The 22,290-nt window shown below is 39.6% G+C and overlaps 1 protein-coding gene across 4 annotated transcripts in view; it reads left to right on the top strand.

The window, feature by feature from the left end:
• FGFR1 (fibroblast growth factor receptor 1) overlaps positions 1-22,290 on the top strand; it is a 68,161-nt gene that overhangs the window by 27,919 nt on the left and 17,952 nt on the right. The window lies entirely within an intron of this gene.

The following is a 22,290-nucleotide window of genomic DNA, read 5'->3' as shown; positions in this document are numbered from 1 at the left end:
TGACCATCAGGCCACAATGTTGATATACTGAGCTTGCAGACCACAAAAACTCCCGAGTCATATGTTCATCAAGGTAGAATTGGAAGGAACCTCCTAAACCACTATTAGATGGGATTACTTTATCTCCATTTTACATATGAGAAAACTTAGACCCAAAAGGGTTAATTGATTTGCCAGCTGTCACATGAGCACTAAAAGGCAGAGCCAAGATTCAAATCTTTTTCAATTAATTAATTATTTTTATTTTAATAGCTTTTTATTTTTTTAAATACATGCAAAGATAGTTTTTAACATTTCACCTTTGCAAAACCTTGTGTTCCAAAATTTTCTCCCCGCTCTCTTCCATTCCCTGCCATAGATAGCAAGCAATGTGATATAGGTTAAATATGTGCACTTCACTTCTAAAATATTTCCAGATTTGTCTTGCTGCATAAGAAAAATCTGATCAAAAGGTGAAAGAAAAGAAAAAAAAAAAAAACACAGGAAGAAAAAAAAAAAAACACAAACAAGCAAACAATAAGAACAACAACAAAGGTGAAAACACTATGCTTTGATCTAAATTCAGTCTCCATAATTCTTTCTCTGGGTATGAATGACTCTTTCCATCACAAGTCTAACTTTAAATCACCTCATTGTTGAAAAGAGCCAAGTACATCACAGTTGATCATCACATAATCTAGCTACTGTATACAATGTTCTTTTGGTTCTACTTCACTTTCTGAAATCATTCTGATGATTGTTTCTCATTGAAGAGTAATATTTCATCACATTCATATATCATAACTTATTTATCCAACTGATAGACAGTCAATCAGTTTCTAGATCCTTACCACTACAAAAAGGGCTGATATAACCATTTTTGCACATGTGAGTCCTTTTACTTCTTTTATTTTCTCTTTGGGATATAGATCCAGTAGAGACACTGCTATATCAAAGGATATGCACAGTTTGATAGACTTTTGGACACAGTTCCAAATTGCTCTTCAAGATGGTTAGATCAGTTCGTAGTGCCATTAAAAATGCATTAATGTTCCAGTTTTCCCACATCTTCTCCAAAATCATTAAAGATTCAAATCTTTTTTAATCTTTAAATTTTCAATTTTCTTTCAATTTTCAAAATACATGCAAACATAATTTAACATTCACCCTTGCAAAACCTTGTGTTCTAGATTTTTTTCTCTTCCTTCCCCTCACCTCCTTCCCTAGACAGCAAGTAATCCAATAGTTTAAACATATTCAATTGTTCTAAATGTATTTCCACATTTACAAGTTTCAAATCTTTAAGCCACCATTCTGTGTTCACCTCAAGGCTCACTCCAACCTTTCTACATGCTGTAGAAAGTTATATATCTTTCATCTTGATCTGTAGAAGTAGCTCTAAAGAAATATTGTTAGGTTTATAATCAGGAAGATTCCAGTTCAAATTCTACCTCAGATACTTATTAGTAGCTTTGTGGCCTTTGACTTTTACATAATTCCTTTGGTCTTCAGTTTCATAACTGTAAAACAGAGATAATAACATCTGTTTCAGTGAGTTGTCATAAGGATCAAATGAAACTATAGAAGAAAAAACATTTTGCAAATGTACAATTGTTAGTTATTGTACAGTTGATTTTTTTGAACCCAGGTATAAAGTTTTACATTTACTCATATTAAATTCCATTTAATTAGATCCAACCCATTATTTTAATTCACAGAATTAATTTTAAATCCTGATTCTGTTACTCATTGTATTACCTATCCCTTCCATCTTTGGATCACCTGAAAATTGAGTCCATGCTATCTATAAACTTCATTTAAGTTACTGGCAAAAACTGAACTCCAAATGATTTAAAGAAAGTTTGAAATATTATTATTTAAATGGCTTTTACTAGGCCTGGGGCCTGAATGTGAGCCCCCTTAGGATACCATCACACATCCATAGAAAAAAAACAGATATGAGTCAAGAAGCAAGGTGGTACATAGAAATTGCTGAAAGTGGGTGTTATTTGCCCTGAGGAACCACACTATTTTCTACTTGCCAAATCAAATGAAGACCAAGGGAGATTAGTTTTCATGGGAATTCTAGAAGAGAGATGAAAATTCAATCTATCCTTCATATCAAAGTAATCTTCCTATTACACAGAGGCCATTTTTATTCTTGTGTTCTAAAACGTTCGGTGTTTTTCTATCACCTGGAGGAGAAAGTTAAATCCCTTTTGCTTAGTAGACTCGAGTTCATTTTTCTAGCCTTATTTCACATTATATTTCCTTTTACATATTCTGGTCCTACTTTTCCTGTCTCCCTGCATTTGTACTGGACATAGCCCCTACCTAGAGCACACTCCTAAACAGACAGCATTTATTAAGTGTTTCCTGTATGCCAGTGCTGTTCTGCACATCTTACTCCTGAAAGCGTTCTTTTCCTTTAAGCCCCAGCCAAGGTACCACCTTCTTCCACCAAACCTTTCATAATTCTTTCCATTCCCAGCCAAAATTCCCTCCTTAAATCTCTCTCTCCTGTACATTTATCATCTAATTAGAATAATCTCTACATCCCTCTCCCATATCCCATCCCCTTCTTAAATTGTAAAGTCTTTGAGGGAAGGGACTTTAATCTTGTCATCATTTTATTCCTGTTGCTGACCCTTGTTTTTGCAGAAAATAAGTCCTTCAGTAAATGTTGGATTGAATTGAATATTTTCCATCCCAGTTAGTCCTGCCTCTACCATACCAACTTAGAACAGAAGGTTTGTGGAGCACTGGACTTAGGATCAGCAAAACCTGGTCTCAAACTCAACTAGCTGTGTGACCATGTACAAATTACTTAACCTCCCTGTGCCTCAGTGTCCTTTTTTGTAAATTGAAGATAACAATTTGCAAATTACTTAACCTCCCTGTGCCTCAATATCTCCTTTTGTATATTAAAGATAATTAAGTAGCTACCTCCTCAGCTTGTTCTGAGTTGTTTGTGAAATTTTTTACAAACCTTAAAATATATATAAATGCTAGTTGTTATTAAGAGAAAGATTCCGATACTATCTATTTTAACAATCCAAATTTCTTTTAAGATTAAAAGCAGATACTGTAATCTTCCATGTGAAGAAATTTAAAAAGCAGACTGCTTGTGTCTTGTCTGTGTCTGGAATAGCTGCGGAGTGAAGAGATGGGAGTGGGGACTGAGAATGGACAATGTCCAGGTCCCCTGCTTCCTGTTTTCTCAGGTAGATAGAAGAGATAGGACTTGTTCCTTCGGGCCAAATTTGGGGCTTTCAAGGGACCACATTAGTCCCTGAGCTTTGTGGTAGGATTTCTGATTTTCGGAGATGGGAATTTCTCCTCTTTAGCCTTCCTGAGCTTGATTTCTTACTCCCCAACAACTTCTTTTAAGGGGAAGGGGAGGGGGCCAAGTCAGCCTGTTAGTTTAGGAGAGTGGGGCTCTTCATAGGGCCAAGGGCAGCTTTCCTTTCCTTTCTGCACTATTACCATTCTCCTGTTGATTCATCTTCCATTTTTCCCTGCCCCCATTCTTAATGATCTTTCCATTACAGAACCCAGACCAGGAAGTTCATGACAGGTCGTAGCTGCCGACACATGGCTGGGAGACCTCAGCTGGGCTAGTAATAGAGGGAGGGTCCTCTGTCCCTCTCTTTCTTTAAGCCTCCCATTGCACCTCCCCCACCCCAACTTCTCTGCTAGTATAAGGAACATTTCCCCTAATGTGACCTAGGGGAAGTAAGGGACCTAGCTATTTTGTAATAAGAAGCTTTACTTAAATTGGTAGCCTATTGTATTCGTCTTAGAAAGTGAATTGTTTTTGTTTGGTTTTTTCTTTTTTTTCTGCTGTTTCGGGAAAAGGCTGACCAGCTCTCTACCCAGGACTTTTCACTCCAATTATTCACAAAATAGACCTTGCCAGATGCCATTTAAGTAGTGCAGTGGAAAGCGGATGAACCAGGAGTCAGGAAGACCAGACTTGGACACTTATAAGGCTGAACAAATCACTTAATTTCTGTCTGCCTCAATTTCTCCACTTGTAAAAAGGAGATTATAACAGCAGCTATCTCACAGGGTTTTTTGAGGATCAAATGAGGTAACATTTGTAAAGTGCTTAGCACACTGCTGGGTACATAGTGGGTACTTAATAAACGCCTGTTTCCTTCCTATTAAATCTAAGTCGTTAATTGTGGTAGGGAAGACAGGTTGAGGTGAGAGAATTTGGTTCCATTTAAGTCGAGTGTTTTCCCCAGACATTTCGGCTTACTGATGAAGCTCTAGTACATTCCTCTCAGTGCTTCTGAAAGGATGTTTTTGAAGTCCAATCCAATGCCATAGGCATTTATTAAGCATTTACTGTTTGCAAGACAGAGGAAGACCTGAATTCCAAGCCCCACTTTAAGTACATACAGGCCCTGTGATCATGGACAAATCACTTAAATTTCCAGGCTGGACACAGCACTCCAAGATTTTAAGTTGAAGAGGAGGCCTGAATTGGGGGAGGGAGTTTTATTATCTGGGAGTTTATTCCTGTATCGATGAAATGCCTACCCCTATTTGCAAAACACTGTGCTAGTTGATACAAAGATTAAACAAAAATAATTATACTTTCTAGAAAGTTACATGTTGGGGCTGGAGAGGGGAAAAGATATATTACATGTAAATCTCAGGCTTCATATCTTAGCTGCTATAGAAGTTTTTTCTTTTTTCCCCAGCATGGTATCAACATTCAGCCTAGAAGTCCGAAAAATGAGATTCTAGTCTTCCTTTGCTCACCAGTTGTGTGGACTAAAGCAAACCCCTTAGCCCCAATTTCCTCATCTAAATAATTCAAATAATAATACCTGTGTGTGTGTATTTCATTGAGTTGTAAGGATCCACTGAGATCAGATATGTAAAAAGTTATTTTAATGTAAGATACTATTATTCTCTTACAGGCCCTTCCATCATCCTAAGGGGTAGCAGCTGATAACAGAAGTATTCCTTTTTTTTCTCAAGTTGCCAAGACAGGGACATCCATTAAGTACCAGATTTGATAAGGACAGAGATAGGATGGGAGGTATATCAGCTGCTTTGAACCATCTAGTACTGTAACTCTCTTCCTGGAATAATCACAGGATTTAGAGACCAAATAGGTTTTATTCAGCCAAATCTATCGCTGATTTTGGTGAGCTACTGAGACCAAGAACAAAGGAGATTGAGATCTTGGTTTGGGGAGTCCAGGTATTAGGTCAGCATTGTTTTATAATTTGCCCAAAGTGAGCCCGGGAGACTGTGAGTGTAAGGAGAGGGTCGTTTTGGAGGGAGAGTCTTTTAAAACTTGCTATTGGGGAGGCACATTCCTCTGCTAATCACTTAATTACAGCTTCTTGCCCACAACTGGAGAGAACCACACTCAGTTGTGGAAAGGGGAGGAGGAAAGGTATGGATGAGGAAGGGGAAAGGCCACCAGCATAGAATGTTATTAGAAGCAGGCCTCGGCCTTCACCACCCCAATTTACAAAGATCCTCTACCCCATGATTGTTCCTCAGTAATTCTCTTCTTTTTCTACCTCCTTACAAAGTCTACCACTTCTTGTCCTTCCAACCCCAACCAAAGTCCTGGCTGTTTTCCCATATGGGGGTCATTGTGCCCCTCCCTTCTCTCCCACCCCCATTTCCTCTTTATCCTCCTGGGCTTTTGGTAGACTGCATGCTCAGTATGAGTCAATAGTGTGACATGGCAGATGCGGGAAAAAAAAAAACCCTCAAAAAATGAATTTTATATTAAATTAAATTAAAAGAGGAGATATAGCATACAGAATAGTGATGGTAGTGACAACCCCACTGAACTCAGCCCTGGTCAAAATGCATCTGGAATATTATGTTCAGTTTAAGAAGGAGGTTGATAATTTGGAGAGCCCTCAATTGAGAGAGATGGGAAAGGGATTCAGTTCATGTCAAATGAGAACTAGTTAAAGGAATCTGGAGTGGATAACTTGGTCTAGGAAGACTTGGGGATGGAGATAGGGAAGGGAACCTTAGAGCCCTCTCTTTTGTATATGAAGGATTATTTTATGGAAGAGTTGGGAGGGAGGTGAGACTTATTCTACATGACTCTGGAGAGAAAATCAGGTTTGGGCTCTGAGGGAGGAAATAGTCTCCCAAATCATTAGAGCTATCCCCAAATAGAGTGGACTGCCTCAGTGTGGGGGTAAAAGCAGGGGGGGGGAGGGGGGAGGCTGTTAGAGCAAGAACTGGATATCCACTTGCCAGGGAAACTGAAGGGTTTGGGCAGTGAGCATCTTCCCAACTCTTGAGATGTTGGGGGACCTGAACCCCAGCAGCAGGAGCTCTGACTTTCTTCTCTCACAACTGGCTTTAGGGAACTCAGAGGAAGAGGAGGAGAGGAGGGAGGGCACTGGGGACCTTAAAGCCCTCACTCAGACCACTTGCTGCCTGAGCCCAGGCCCTGTGCTAAATTACAGTGACGAGGTGAGACGCACAAAAGACAGAAATCTTTTTTTAATAAAAACAAAACAAAACCCCAGACCCCTGACCCCCCCCCACCCCCAAGCCCCTGGGCTGCTGAATGGCAAGGGCTTCCTGTCAGGATTAGCAGGGCTGCTGGGCATGTGTGTGCTGCCTTTTCTCTTCAGGAAATACCTTTAGTAAGCCCCGGTGGGGTCGCCATGGCAACGAGCGAGAGGACCTGCTGACAGAGGCCATTCAGCCGCCATTGTTCCCCCAGCCCCTTTGTTGGAAGCTTTATTGCTAGCCCTCTGGCAAACACAGCAGTTTGCGCCGTTTTGTCAGACTGAATGTGGAGTTTTTACATTTTAATGGGATCCTCTGGCAGCCGCCCATTTGCATGCAAAATGCTTCTTCCTCCTTTCCCTCCTTCCATTAAAAAAAAAAAAAAAAAAAAAAAGCCCTTCTAACTCCAAATCCCCTAGGCCTGGGGAGGCTAATGAATGCTGCCGAGCTTAGGGGTGTCGGCCCCCTTCCCCCAGTCCCCTCTTCCCGCCCCTTTGCCCCCCATTTCCGCGCCATTCCTTCCCACTTTGGAGAGGGAGGAAAAAGTCATGAAATTATGCCCATTCCCCCAGACCCTTCTACATGGAGAAGTTCTCACTAGGGGCTTTGGTGATTTCACCCCATCTGGTCGGCCTTTGCCAGACCAAAGTAAGTTTTCAGTTCCATTTCAAAGCCAAAATAAAGTAATAAAAACCCTCTACAGAGGGTTCCCGGAGCCCTGCTGAGCTTCTCTGGCTTCCTTTTGAGCTCCTTTCAAAGCCACCCTGAGTTCCTCCCCCACCCACAATTGCCCCCTCATTTAGCTGGAGAGTTTGTGCCAGGATTGTAAACACCCCTAGACCACCGGTCTCCACCCTCCTCCCCACTTATAAAGGCCTTTCCCCGTCGAGTTTTTTCTATTTATAACTAGAAATACTCCATCAAGAAGAGTTATTAAGAGATGAATGATGTCCTCAGCCCCACCCTCTTGGTACTGATGGAAGAATTCTGATCCTGTTGGGCCTTTTACTGGCACACATCAGCATCCTGGTGCTATCGGTCGAGTAGATCATTGCTGAGGCATGTGCCCCCCAAAAGCAGTTATAGCAGCGGCAGTGACAGAAATCCTTTCATCTGTGGAGACAAGACGTAACACACAAAGGCCTAAAAAATAAAAGCTTTATTGGGTTACTTCAGGGATCCCCAACTTCATGGGTATAGATGGTCCCTGGGAGGCTATGTAGGTGGACCTCCAGAACTATTATGGTAGAAAGAGTTAATCAGCAGGTGACCAGCCCCCCGGGAAGCAACTTCTCTGAAGCTATCTTGATTGGTCCTCTCAGAAGAGATACACAACCAGCTTTTATTGGGCCCATCACTGGGGCTTAGACTCAAAATCTTTCCAGCCTGGGAGAGAACTGCCTCACGCTACATATAGGCCTCCTTGTGGAAGAATTCTTTAGTGAAGGAATATCTGAATGAGTATGATTATGTAAAAACTATGTGAGTTAATACAGAAATGAAGACGAATAAGAAAAAGGAGGAGGAATGGATGGAAGGAAGGCTTTGAAAAATCCCTAGCTAAAAATGACAGGAAAAGATAATGATGAGTGTCGGAGGGGATGTGAGAAAACTGGGACACTGTTGAAAACTATCTTTGCATATATTTTGAAAATAAAAAGCTATTATTAAAAAAAAAAAAAAAAGGTTTCTAGCTAAAATCCCCATCTTCTACAAGAAGCCTTTCCCAATTCCCCTTAACTCTAATGACTTCCCTCAATTGATTATCTCCGACTTAGCCATGATATAACTTATTTGTACAGTATTGTTTACATATTGTCTCTCATTATAATGTAAGTTCCCTAAGAACAAGGACTGCCCTTTCCCCTTCTTTATGTCTCTGACACATAGTAGGTGCTTAAAAGATGTTGACTAACTGAATAGAAAATTGATTTTTTTGTGGTAGTTTATATTAGCCATTGATTTTATAAGAATGTAAAGTACCTCAAGAGCAGCAAAAGCTTTTATGTTTTTCTTTGTCTTCCACTAATAACTCTCACACAATAGGTATATAGCATGTTGAATGAATAGATTATTACTAGAGAAGGAAGGAGGAAAAGATCCAGTTTTTAAAAAAGGCATTCTGTATATAGAGAGGAATGTGTAAATAGATGAGGATTAGTGAATAGATTTGCTTATTTCTGTGGGTGGAACCATGTTGGAGATTTTAGATGGAAAAAGAAATTTGGAAAAGTATAAAAGAGAGATGTTGAACGCAATTAGTTGATAAAAAACCCTCCAAGTCCAGGCTTGAATAATTTAAATTTCAATCTATATCACATTTGATATGAACCACACAATTTTTAGCCAAGATTAAAATTTAGCCTGGTTTAATGGAAAGAACACTGGACTCAGGGTCAGAAGTCCTAGCTTGACTACTTAGTAGTAGTCTGGGAAGGAAGCAGGGTACAAATATTAAGACTTAGAGTCAGAAAGCTTGGGTTCAGAGCCTACCCAAAACTGGTCGAGTGTCCAGAAGCGAGTCACATGCCTTCTGTGTGCCTCAGTCTCATCTGAAAATGAGGGAACTTTTGGGATTTTTTTTTTCAGCTCTAAATCTGTGATTTTAAATGCTCTTCAAAACACTTTTCAAACTGATGTTACATGATTCCACCATTTATTTACCTACTTTGTGCTTCAGTTTCTTCATTTGCAAAATGAAAGAAGTGCTCTCAATACTTGCTCCATAGGGCAGTAGTGGGGATCAAATGTGATAATAATATATAAAACACTTTGTTATGTGTGTGTATATGAGTGCATAATTTATCATTTATTTTTTCATGATAATAGTTTCTTATTTTTCCAAATACATGCAAAGATAGTTTTCAACATTTACCCTTGCAAAACCTTATGTTACAAATTTTTCACCCTCCTTCTCCACTTCCCCTCTATGTGTGCAGAATTTAGTTGGATATGTATTAGCCTTATCTCTTAAAACTAGATTATAAATTATTTGAGGAATGGGGCCCTTTGTTTTGGCCTTTCTTCCATTGTATCTATCCTTGTATCTGCAATATATCCTTACTCTTTGATTGATATGATAGGAAGTAGTCAAGAAATTATGAATTATTTTGTCCCAATAACTCTCAAAGTCTATCTACTAAATTATGAGAGGTCATGATCTACAGTTAGCTACCCAAGGAAATCATATCTCCTTGAAATATCCGAGAAATTTGAGCATTCTAATGATAGGAAAGAAGAGAGCAGAAGGTTAAAAAAAATGCTAGAGCCAGAAAGCAGATAAGTGAAGATTCTTATGAGGTGAACGAGATGGAAGGCAGAGCCCAGATGTAGCCATCCGTATGAGTTAACTTTTGAGAGACGAGAGAAAGGACATCTCTATGGTTATAGGAAAGGAAGACAGGTCTGGGGAGAGGGGTGACTAGCTCTTCTGCCAAATGTTCTTAACCTTCTCTGTGAAATAAAACAGATCATTAGAGGTCATCAGCTGTACGCTGTAATCGAGGCTCAGAACTTGAGGAGAAAAAAGGTTTCAAATAGCTGATTTGGGGAGTGAGCCAAGGAGTCAATAAAAGCAGAATAGTCTCACTGTCAGTCTATGGCTAAAACAGATTGTAATTGGAGTGGGTCAGGTGTGCCCTCTGCATTGTAGCCTCACCTGTGTTTTATGCTGCACAGGTAACTATCACTAGAAACAGCTTGGGGCTGATGTTCAGCCTGGAACTGGGGAGTCGGGTGCTCTGAGTTCCAGTCCTACTATTTTACCTACTCAATCTATCCTCTTTGGACATTACATCCCTTCTCTTGCGAAATCCAGACAAACTGGGCTCACTCAAGACACATCTTCCATCTCCTGTCTGCATCTTTTGTGTTGACGTTCCCACATTCCTTAAAAGCACTGCCACCTTCCCGTAATGTTACTTTCTTTCCCCTTACACACCATCTTGTGTATGAAGCCTTTCGTGACCCCCAAGTGCTAAAGCCCTCCTCCCTAAACTACCATGTATTTAGTTATTTTGTATGTGTATGTACTTATTAACTTTATATTTTTGTATATAATTGTAGTCTCTCCACTAGAATGTAAGCTTCTTTGTATTTGTATCCCTAGCACCTAGAATAGTGCCTATTAATTAGTAGGTGCTTAATAAATCCCTATTAGTTGATTGGGACAGTAAGCAAATCACTTAAATTCTAGGTCTCCCCATAAATTATATACACATTTAGGTGTAAGAAAATTTAGGACCACTTTCACTGAAAATTCTTCCTGGTAGGGTTGTTGTGTATACAAAAAGAATGCTTAGAAAATTTAAATATATTGTTTGGTGGAAATCAATTCTTGGGACCAAAGACCCTTAGGCCCTAAAGGGTATAAAGCACCACGGAGCTTAGGTAGGAATCTAGAGCTGGCCTGAAGGCTATATGTGGGTGCTAAGCAGAGGATCAATGGTCTCATTTGTCTAAAGCTAGTGGGTGGGAATCAAGAAATGGAAAGTGTGTGGGCTGAGAGGAGGTTGTGGTCTGTCTCCAAAGAGGTAATACTTTTTAACATCCTTTCCCAGCCCTCAGAGTTGCCACCCAACCCGACTTTGAGCAATGTCCTTTCTCCCCCGCCTTCCAAATTGGAGAGACTCTGTAAACAAATAAGATAGATCGTAGGATCTGAATACAAACTGTTCTGCTTCAGTCAATCAATTAACAAGCATTTATTAAGTATTTACTTAGCTTGTGTCCTGCACTGAGAAGTAGTAAGGATGCAGAAAAACAAAAAATGGCTCATATTCTTCAAAAACATATATATTCTAGTGGAAATGGCATCAATGACAGGAAGTTGAATTGAATCTAGAGTGGAATAGGAGAATGAGAAGCAGGTGTATTATTTTCTCAGATGAACCTTTTATCATAATAATCTTTTACATCCTTTTCTAAATCACAGGGCAGATAGATGTAAACGTGAAAGAGTACGGGACCTGGACTCAGGAAGACTCTTCCTGAATTTAAATCTGACCTCAGACACTTACTGTGTAACCTTGGTCAAGTCACTTAATCTTGCTTGCCTCACATATTTAACATGTATAGGACTGCTTGCCATCTCGGGGAAGGGGTGGAGGGAGGGAGGGGAAAAATCAGAACAGAAGCGAGTGCAAGGGATAATGTTGTAAAAAAAAATTACCCTGGCATGGATTCTGTCAATAAAAAGCTATTAAAAAAAGAAAAGAAAATCTTGCTTGCCTCAGTTTCCTTATCTAAAAAATGAGCTGGAGAAGAAAATGGTGAACTTCTCCATTATCTTTGCCAAGAAAACTCCAAATAGGGTGATGAAAAGTCAGACACAGCTCAACAAACCTATTCCTCACCTTTCCCTTTCAGGAATGGACTAGTAGTTATTGACTGCATTGACCAACATTCTAAACTCTTCTACTAACTTGTTCAATCATTTCAATGTTGATTCCACTTGGAGTTTTCCTGTTAAAGATACTAGAGTGTCTTAAATAAAAAGCTTTAATTAAAACAAAAAAAAAGACACTGGAGTGATTCGCCATTTCCTTCTCCAACTCATTTTTCAAATGAGGAAACTGAGGCAAGCAGGATTAAGTGACTTGTCCAGGGTCACATATTAAATGTCTGAGGTCAGATTTGACCTGAAGAAGATGAACCTTTCTAACTCTGGGTTCAGCACTCTGTGCCCTTCACCTAACTGCCCCATCCATTAACCAACTAACTGCCTAATAATGAACAAGGCCACTTTATCTACCCTCTCAGGCTCAGCTCAAGAGTTTAGACTAGATGATGAAGGATATTTCCAGCTCTAAAATTATTTTGGGCTACAGCAACTCATGAGGACCACTTATGGAGTTTGCATTTGGGATTGGTGGAGGAAGCACTCACACTGATGAAATCACAGCTTTGAAGGAGGGAGTGGTGTTCTGGAATATTTCCTGAATATGTGAAAGCTCTGTGGTTTTATCAGAATGGGGAACCACAGCCTATTTATGATTTAATACAGAAGTTTTTAACCTTTTGTGTGTGTGTGTGTGTGTGTGTTGTGGATCCTTTTGGCAATTGGATGATGCCCATGTGATTTCCTTCTCAGAATAGTGTTTTTAAATAATTAAAGGAAAAGTGAAATTTCAGTTAGAGGTTGGTGAAAATAGCAATGTCTCTTTTTTTTCCCCATTCAAGTTCAGAGACTCTCAGAAATCTATGGTTCTTTAGGCTTTGAGTTAAAAATTCCTGGTTTAGTAGATAGGTCAGTCTGAGCTAAGAAGTTGCCTGAGGCAAATTTGTCTGGATCTCAAAGCTAGAGAGGAATTTGTACTCAGGTCCTTCTGACTCCAAACTTAACAGTCTGCTGAGTCTGCCTTGGGATATTATGTGCTGATATCCCAAGTATTCCATCAAATTGGCTCTATTAGGAACAGGACTAATATGTTAATTTTTCAAAGTTTGTGTATAATGATAACTAGAATAGCTAACTTTCACATATCAATAAAGATTTGCAAAGCAATTTAACAGCTTGTCTCATTGGATCCTTACAACAGTCCTGGGAGATTGGTGTTTTTATTTTCTCATTTTTACAGATGAGCTAACTGAGGCAAGCAGATGCCAAAGGATTTGCTCAGGGTCACAAGCTAGTAAGAATCTCAGGCAGGATTTAATTTTGGACTTCAAGTCTGGCACGTTGTCCACATTGCCAAGTGCTTTTAGGTATATTCATCCTTCTTCCCAATTGACATGTTACTTGGGAGAAAGTGTTTTAATGAAGGAGACTTGAATTCGAGTTTCTACATTGCCACTTCATACTTGTGTGACTTTAGGTAAATTATTCTGGGATGTCTGTTTCCTCAGTTGAAAAAGGAAGGTGTTAAGCTAGATCTGAGGTCCAGTCCTAAGTCTGTGATCCTGTGAGTATATCCCTGAGTTCAGGGATTCTTTATAAAAAGGTCCTACCTTTTCCCCCATGGCACTTGTTGAAGACCAATCTTATTTCTAACCACTCCCACCATGAGCCCTCTCTATCGCAGATGGTCATGTTTTTGTGTCCCTGTAGTTAAATCATCCTCATAAGCACCTGAGTGCTTCTGCTGATAACATTCCTTCTACCTGGAGAGCCTTTCTCTCTATACTTTAAAATCCCACATTCTTTAAAAAAAAAAAATAGTTTTTTGTTTTTCATAATATATGCAAAAGTAGTTTTCAACATACACCCTTGCAAAACCTTGTGATCCAAATTTTTCTTCCTCCCTCCCTAGACAGCAAGCAATCCAATATAGGTTAAACATGTGCAATTCTTCTCAACATATTTCTACATCTATCATCACATTCTTTTTCAAGACACCTCTTGAGTTCTACTTCCTCTATTAAAAATTCTTGTTTTATTTTCCATTTGTTCCCTATTCAAGTATTTTTTTTCTTTGTTTCATGAACAATGAAGAGACCCATATGGGTGGAAGCATTCAGCAATATGTAACTAAATGAAAGATGTCCAAGAACACGTAAAAAACATGTCATGAGGAAATTGTACAATAGAAAGAAAAGATACACTGACTATGTGGTGAAAGTGAACAAGAGCTCTCCACTGATATCTTCAAGATATCAAGAGAAGTAAGGAAGGTCCCCCCTCCCCATCCATATTCCCTAGTAAACTTATGGGATGACATGAACATGATGGACAGATGTGAATGGGTTTTAATTTCCTTCATTTAAGTGAGTACCCAGATTGATGGAAAGAGAACTAACTAAAACTGGAGTTCTTCACTAAAAGGGACCCTTTTAATAGTCTGGTGAAAGCTTAGGACATCTTCCCAGAATAATGTCTCTAAAGCAGGAAATAAAATATATAGAACTACAAAGGGAATGTTTGTTTGTGAATTTAATAAAAATAATAAATAATTGAGGGAAAACAATAAATAAATATTAAATCATAAAACTAATTAATAAATTTAATTTTAAAATATATTCACATGAAATTTTTTTTTAACCCACAAAAACATGGATCCTAAGTTAAGAATCTTGCTTTAAGATAGAGAGAATCTGGGTTATTTTTCATCTTTAACACTTACTGTCACCTATGGGCAGGTCATTTCATTTCCCTGGGAGTAAAGTTCCTCTTCTTTACAGATTGACTGTATAACCTGTGATATCCCTTGAAACTCTAAATCTATAAACCTATGAGATCTCAGATCCATTTGAGTAAATTTCATGTAGTTTTTGTCATGTTTTTCAAATGACTTTTTAAAAATACTTAGCACATAGACACTTAAATGAATATGGCATTATTCATTCTCTTTCACTCTCTCATACTCTCTCTCTCTTTTTTTTTTCTCTCTCTCCCCCCCCAACCCCCCTTTAAACTCCTATAGTGCTGGTATTTTCTTTCTGCCTCTCTGTGTTCGTCTGTCTGTCTGTCTCTGTCTGTCTCTCTGTGTGTCTCTTTGTCTCTCTCTCTGTCTCTCTGTCTCTCTCTCTCTCTCTCTCTCCTTCTCTCTCTGTCTCTCTCTCTCTCTCCTTCTCTCTCTCTCTCTCTCTCTCTCTCTCTCTCTCTTCTCTCTGTCTCTCTCTGTCTCTCTCTGTCTCTCTCTCTCTCTCTCTCTCTCTCCCCCTTTAAACTCCCATAGAACTGATATTCTCTTTTTGTCTGTGTCTGTCTCTTTCCTTCTGTGTGTGTCTCTCCCCCATTTGAGGAGCCTCCCCCAATACCCCCTCACTAGACTCACACTGCCTGCACCCCCTCACAACATACATTGGATAGTAAAAGAGACAAAAGTTTGTGGAGAATAACTTGGACTTTTCCCTAATTAAACCATGGACCAAGAGTACTGTTGGCATGGAAAGGATTCAAGCTAGTCCTGCTACCAGAAAAACGCCACACCTGTTGGCTTGTTTTAGGTTACAAAGAAATAATATTGGGAGAATATGGGAAAGAAATGGGATTAAAAGCAACTTAATTTGCATATACTCAAGAAGAGCAACAAATCTTTTCCCTGACTTAGAGCAAACTAGGAAAGGAGTCCATATCCTAGAAATTTGCTACCTTCATCAGCTATTGAGAAGCACTGAAAAGGGTTTCTGTCTTTGTAAATTGTCAGCCCACTTAAAAGAAGGGATTTTGACCAAATCTTTCACAAAAATAAAAGAGCAGGGAAATTGGTGAAAATAAATACGAGAAGGAACTGAAGAATATACAAATATTACTTTGTCCCAGGATGTGCTTCTGGACTTGATAATTTAAGGGTTTAGACTGGTCCCAATAGCTTAGCAGGCCCCTGTATTCTCTTGCCATTGTGCTTATTTCCAGTTCTTGAGAGATAAGGAAGCATCAATTTGAGTATGTGAGTGTGAAAGTAATCTGGATTCTTTAACTAATTATTCTGATCCTATGGGCAAACATTTCAGTAAGGCAGACTTTTGAGTCCTTCCTTCACTTACTTCTATTCTTACCTACTTACCCTCAAGCCATGATTACTTGCTATTCCAGACAATTGGGCTATAATTTAACTTAGCCACTCTCCTTGACTTTGTCTATAAGTCCCCCATATGTATGGAATAGACTCTTTCCCACCATTATCTCCACTTTTTAAAATCCCTCCTTTCAGGATCCAAATCAAGTATCCTCACCATGAAAACTTTCTTGATTTCCCTCTATTCCCACCTAAAAATTATCTGTTTCTCTTTATATTTCTCATATGACTTTATACAGACCTTCCACTTATATTTATTACCTTCCTTTTAGGAGCATGTGTATGTCCTGACCTTCCCACCTCTTATTAGATTATAAACTCCATTAAAAAATTGAAGTGAAGTAAACTTGATTTCAAATTCTACTTCATATATTTATTAGCTATGTGATCCTGGGAGAATCAACCCTACCTCTATGCCTTAGTTTCCTTATTTGTAAAATTAGGATAGCAATAGCACCTACTTCATATAGGATCCATATGTAGATTAAATGAGATAATATATGTAAAATGCTTTATAAGCCATAGAATGTTATGTGTGTTAATTGTTTCTTCACCTTTATAGCCCCAGTGCCTAAATATAATTCTTTATAATAATAAAGGATGGAATTGACCTTGTGTCCTGAAGTCTACAACACCAGCATCTCCTCCTTTTCCTTATGGTTATAAGATAGTATTAGAGCAGTAGTGTCCAATTCAAATAGAAACATGTTCCACAAAACTGTATATAATAAGCTGCAGATTAATGTAGAAAACCACATATTAACATTATTGATGTTGCATTGCATTTTTGTTTATTTTGTTCGATATTTCCCAGTTGCATTTTTGTATTGCAGCATGTTCGACATCTCTGTCCTAGAAGCTTAGAGGCCATTTGTTTCAAACTCATCGCTGACCAAGGATCTCCTCAATACCTAGACTTCTCTGTGATGTCTGTCTACCGAAGCAGTCCATATTACTCTCAGGCGGTGCTGATCGTTAGGATATTTTCTTCCTGTTGACTTAGCAAAAAATTTCCCTTCTTATAACGTTCACCCATTGCTCCTAGTTCTACTCTCTGGTTAGTCATATTTGAAGGCAGTTGATGATATCCCCTACTCTCTTCCAGGCTAAATATCACCTGTTCTTTCAATGGATCCTCATTAGGCTTTATTTCAAGTACTCTCACTATATGGGTTGCTTCCTTTTAAAACATTCTAGTCCATCAATTATTGTCATCTGTCATCTCCCAATTAATTAGGCTCTTCCCTCAAGGTTGAAATGGTTTCAACCAAGGCTGACTTCCCATCTGTCTCTTTCACTCCAGTTTTCTTAGCTGCAGTAAGTGCAATTCCACTGCAACTCATTTCTTGCTACTATCTGATTGTGGACATGGAAGAACTGTTGGGTGCCTAGAGCCGTGGTTGACCATGGTTGGTATGGGAGGCAGATGAAAATTGGCTAAGTATCCTTGACATAGGAACACTGAGACAAGCTGGACGATAGTGACTACTGATCGATTTGAGGCCAATGAATCAATAAGCTTGAGATGCAGTGGAACAAATAGAGCCATTAGCTTCGCAACAATTCTGTGATGCATTTTTGTCTCTTACAAATTAGAAATCAAAGCACAGAAAAATCCATCTACTACCTTAGATCACAGAGAACAATGACAAAAAGTACTGAAAAACACTGTCTTCAAGCCTAAGTTGTCATTAGTACCATTCAGTTACACTGTTGTCAAATGTGAAATTCAGTTCAAAAAAGCATTTATTGGGAAAATTCTTGACCTCCTATATATCTAGTACAGTGGAGGGATCAAGAGGAAATATAAAAGAAATAAAGAGCCTCAAATAACTTCTTTTCTTTGGAAAAAATTTAAATATATTTGTTTGACAGTTTAGTAAATGGGTAGTCAACCAACAAGCATTTCTTAAGTATTTATTGTGTGCTAGGTATTGTACTAAGCTCTGGAAATAGAAAGAAAGCTAGTCCTGCCCTTAAAAATCGTATACTCTAGTGAGAGGTCAATGTGAGCACCCACAAAGGGCATGATAGAGAAATTTCAGAGTTAAGAGTGAAGATGAGAGAAATAAAGACATTTTTAAAAATTAGCTTGCATGGCCCTTCTCCTTAAAATGGAAGTTCTGGGAGGAACCAGGCAATTAAAGGAAGAAGTCACAGGGGTAGAACTTTGAAGGTAAGGATATGCTGTAACCTATTCAACATGTAAAGGACTGCTTGCCATCTGGGGGAGGGGGTGGAGGGAGGGAGGGGAAAAATTGGAACAGAAGTGAATGCAAGGGATAATGCTGTAAAAAATTACCCTGGCATGGGTTCTATCAATAAAAAGTTATTAAAAAAAAAGATTCACACCTTTAAGAGAGCACATACAAGGAGGAGCTCTCAGGGCCAAAGAGGACAAGCCCACTAGAAGAGAAGCCCACTAAAAGCTCTTGGAGGAGGAGACAGATTCATTTCATCTTCCACCTTTGTGCTGGCTGGAGCCATTCAGAGGGAGCTGGAGACTGAAGCTGGCAGAGGCAAAGGACTAGTTGCAGGAGTTCTTGGAAACAAGGAGAGAGATAGGCCTCTAAGAAAGCTAACCGGGTCCAAGGAAGGAGACAAGATTGGAAAGAGAAAAATAAAGGATTTGGATTTTTAACTCCTGGCTGCATTTGGGGTGATTATACTGAATTGAAACTAAGGCTGCCTCCAGAAGCCCCCCAAGAAACCTGCTCCCAGAGAACATTACAATTCAGAGAAAAACATTACAGGATAGATCCCCAGCCCTGAAGTCAGGAGAATATGAGTTCAAATTTGACCTCAGACACTTAATACTTCCTAGCTGTGTGATAAGTCATGTAACCCCAATTTCCTCAGCAAAAAAATAAAAATAAAACAAAATAGCATCAATACAGTAAGATCCTAGGAGCCAGGGGCCACTATATATTGTTTTGTTTTGTTTTGTTTTTATTATTTTTTATTTTATTTTTTATTATAGCTTTTTATATACAAAAAAAAAAAAAAAGAACTTTGAAGGTAGAGAAAAATCCAGAGTCAGAATTCGGGCATTGGCTATGTACAGAAAAAGCAAAAACAATTCCTGCCCTCAAAAATCTTGCATTTCAATGGAGGAATGGAAGGAGACATTGTATGTATGAATCAGAACATACAGTATAAATCCAGAGTAGTGAGGACCAAGAAAAGCCTCCTGGAGGAGGTGAATCTTACAGAACTAGCCAGGGCAGCTAGGACAGAATGCCAATCAATCCTGGAGTCAGGCAGAAGGACCTGAGTTCAAATCTGCCCTCAGATACTTACTAGCTATGTGAGCCTGAGCAATTTGCTTGAGCATGAGTGCTTCCAAAAAGAAAAAACAAAGCCAGAGTAGAAATCAGGAGGGAGAGCATTCCATTCATGGAAAACACAGAAACAGGAGATGGAGTATCATATTTAAGGAAGAGCAAATAGACCGGTATGGCTAGATCATAACATACATAGAGGCAGTAGAACAAAAGAAAACTAGAAAGGGTCAGATTGAAAAGTTTTAGAAGCGAACCAAAGGACTTTATATTAGCCTGAAGGTGATAAGGGACCACTGGAGCTTCAGGAGGACGTAGATATAGTAGTGGAAAGAATCTTGAACTCTGAGTCAGGAGATCAGAAAGTCTTGGCGCTGCTACTTAATATGTGTGTGGTCAAGCCATTTTATTTTTTTCAGGGTCTCCGTTTCCTCGTCTGTAAAATAAAAAAAGGGTGGATCTTTTGATAACTTCCAGGTCTTGGATTAGACTTCATGGAGCTGGGACTTTGGTGGGGATGTGTAGGATGGGTCAGAAATCAGATTAAAGGAGGGGGAAAAACCAATAGATAACAAGCATGAGTAATGTAATGGCTCAGTTACTGTACTGGGAATATAGTGGATTGTTGGGAAGGGTCAGTGAGAAGACATTTGGCTAGAACATAGTAAGAGAGAGAATGCTGACTGAGTAAAAGTAGATCCAGATTAGGAAAAGCCTTGAGTGCCAGACCAAGGAGTGTAGTGTCAGTGTGTGTTCTTGAGCAAGGATAAAAGCACTTTAATCTGGCTTTGGTGTATGGAGTGCAGTAATGGAAGCCGGTAAAAGTGAAGTCAGGGAGGAATGAGATATTGAAGATTTAGACTGGAAAAGAGACAGCGGGAATGGAGAAAAGGAGACAAATCCCAGAAACATTTGGAAGGAAACTTGGAGCAGCAAAAACAGCACAGAGGGAAGAAAAACTGGGCTGGGAGGCCTGTGCCTATCAGACAGAAGAGTTTTGTTTGCAGACTGCTCTGGGGACAGGTGGGAAGCATTTTGTCTTCAATCCAAGTTGTAATGAGGCAGAGACTGTCTCAGCAGGGCTCTGTCTTCTTTCTTTCTTTCCTCCTGGGGAAAATGCCATTTGCTTTCCTTGGCACTTCTTGTCCTTGGGACCTGTTGATGTCAAATATGTGATGCCAGAGGCTAAGAATTTGAGTTCGCTGTTTGTCCAAAGGCTGGTAACTTGGTACGGATCAAGAGAGGCAAAATATTTAATCAGTGAGGTCACTGGAGGGAAATGAGACTTGATCAATAAAAGTGCTCGCTGTTTTCCTTGAAGGGTGGCTGGCCTCTCAATTGCTTCTTATTGCCTGAGCTGGACAATACTGCAAACTGTTTAAAATATAAAAAATAGCTTCTTTTTAAAACCACAGAAACTTATTTTTAAATCGTTAATGTGGTCTTTTCACCTTGGTATTTTACTCAGAAGGATTGGTGAAGATTGTGGGGTCATGCTATCAGATGTAAAGACAGATAGCTGTCTTTAGGCCAGAGGTTTTCTAACAGATGTTTCTTTTGCCCCTCCCCTGGCCCTCAGAAAAAAAGGTTTAAAATGCATCATTTTCTTGGGGGTGGGGGTAGGAAGGGAATAGGAATATGATTAAGTAATTGTGACATATGTGTGTAGATATAACAACTTACATTGATTATATTATATTAATTAAGCTATCCAGTCACTGCTCTTTATTAAAGGAATAAGGAGGGGGAGAGGGAGGTTGGTTCTGTCTTATATGAGCAATACCAAATAAGAACACTTCAATTTTGTATAAACTAACATAGTGTGTGGTGGCAGAAAGAACACTATATTTGGTAGGTAGAAGACTTGGTTTTTAATAATAGATTTACTAATACCATGTATGACTTTAGTTTTCCTCCTTTATAAAATGGGAAAGATGGGGGAGAAAAGGTCAGAGGACTTGATCTCTAAGGTCCCTTTTCAATCAACAACAACAATCTACCATCCTCTACCTTTATATCTATAGAAATATTCCTTGAAAAAAAATTTTAAGTGTTCCTTGACGCAAAAAGGAGGGTATTGGGTTCTCAATGTTCAGTGGACTCTGCAGAGCACGGTGGGAAGTGTTTGGGACCACTTGGACCTGTCCCTGAGTCTGTCCACACATGCCATAGCTATGTGTCAGTTATGACACGTAGTATAATAGAAACACCCAAGAAGCAAGTTTCTTCAACTCTCATGTGAATTAAGAAGATTGAGTAGAATATATCCAGTTGAAAACTTAATGTAGGATGGTGGACAGGAAGATGAGGGACCTGTGTTTATAGCATGGAATATGGTGGAAGAAAATCAACATTAAAGAAGGGGGGTCAGGAGGTATCAGAGTGATGTCTGAGGACTAATCAGGTCCATTTCTTGGTCAATCTGGACTTCTGTATGAAGTGAAGGGCAGGAGGTGCTAGTTGTGAGAGGGAGACTGTAGGAAGTCATGAGAGGGACTTTTTGAACCTCGGTTGCCAGGACCAGCCGTTTCAGCAATCAGCTCCATTATGTTGCCTGTCAGTAGAGGTGGGTGAGAAGAGTAGGATCTGGGGGGGTGGGGGGGATGTATGTGGGGGTGGGCTGAGGCGGGGCCTGAATGATAGGATGAGGAGAAAGGACCTTTGTGTCCAACAGCCTCATGCTGCCAGGGCAAGTGCCGGGCTTTGTGGCAGCTGCTGACCCCTGTTTCTAATATTGTAGAACGCTAGGAATCCTTGGGCCCCGACACCTGTTAACTGGAGGTTCTCCTAAGCTGACCTCTCCCTGGGCTGTCACTCTCCCATAAATGTCTGCCTTGTTGTGCCAGACCCTGCACTCTACGAATTATTTAAGCATTCTCTCACCACCCCCGCCCGGGGTAACAAGCTGCCTTCTTCAAGTTGGGGGGCAAGGGGAAGGAAGATGGGCAATGCTTTGTTAGGGAATGGGACAAGAACAAGGTAGTGCTGGAAAGGGAATCGGGGACAGTCCTCCAGAAAGTGACTGCCCTTGGCAGCCAGCCAGTCAGTAAGTGAGGGGA

This window comes from Antechinus flavipes, chromosome 2 (genome assembly GCF_016432865.1).
Source record: "Antechinus flavipes isolate AdamAnt ecotype Samford, QLD, Australia chromosome 2, AdamAnt_v2, whole genome shotgun sequence".
NCBI classification, from domain to species: Eukaryota; Metazoa; Chordata; class Mammalia; order Dasyuromorphia; family Dasyuridae; genus Antechinus; species Antechinus flavipes.
The sequence above is the reverse complement of the archived record's forward strand: the minus strand, read 5'-3'. Positions and strand labels throughout refer to the sequence as shown.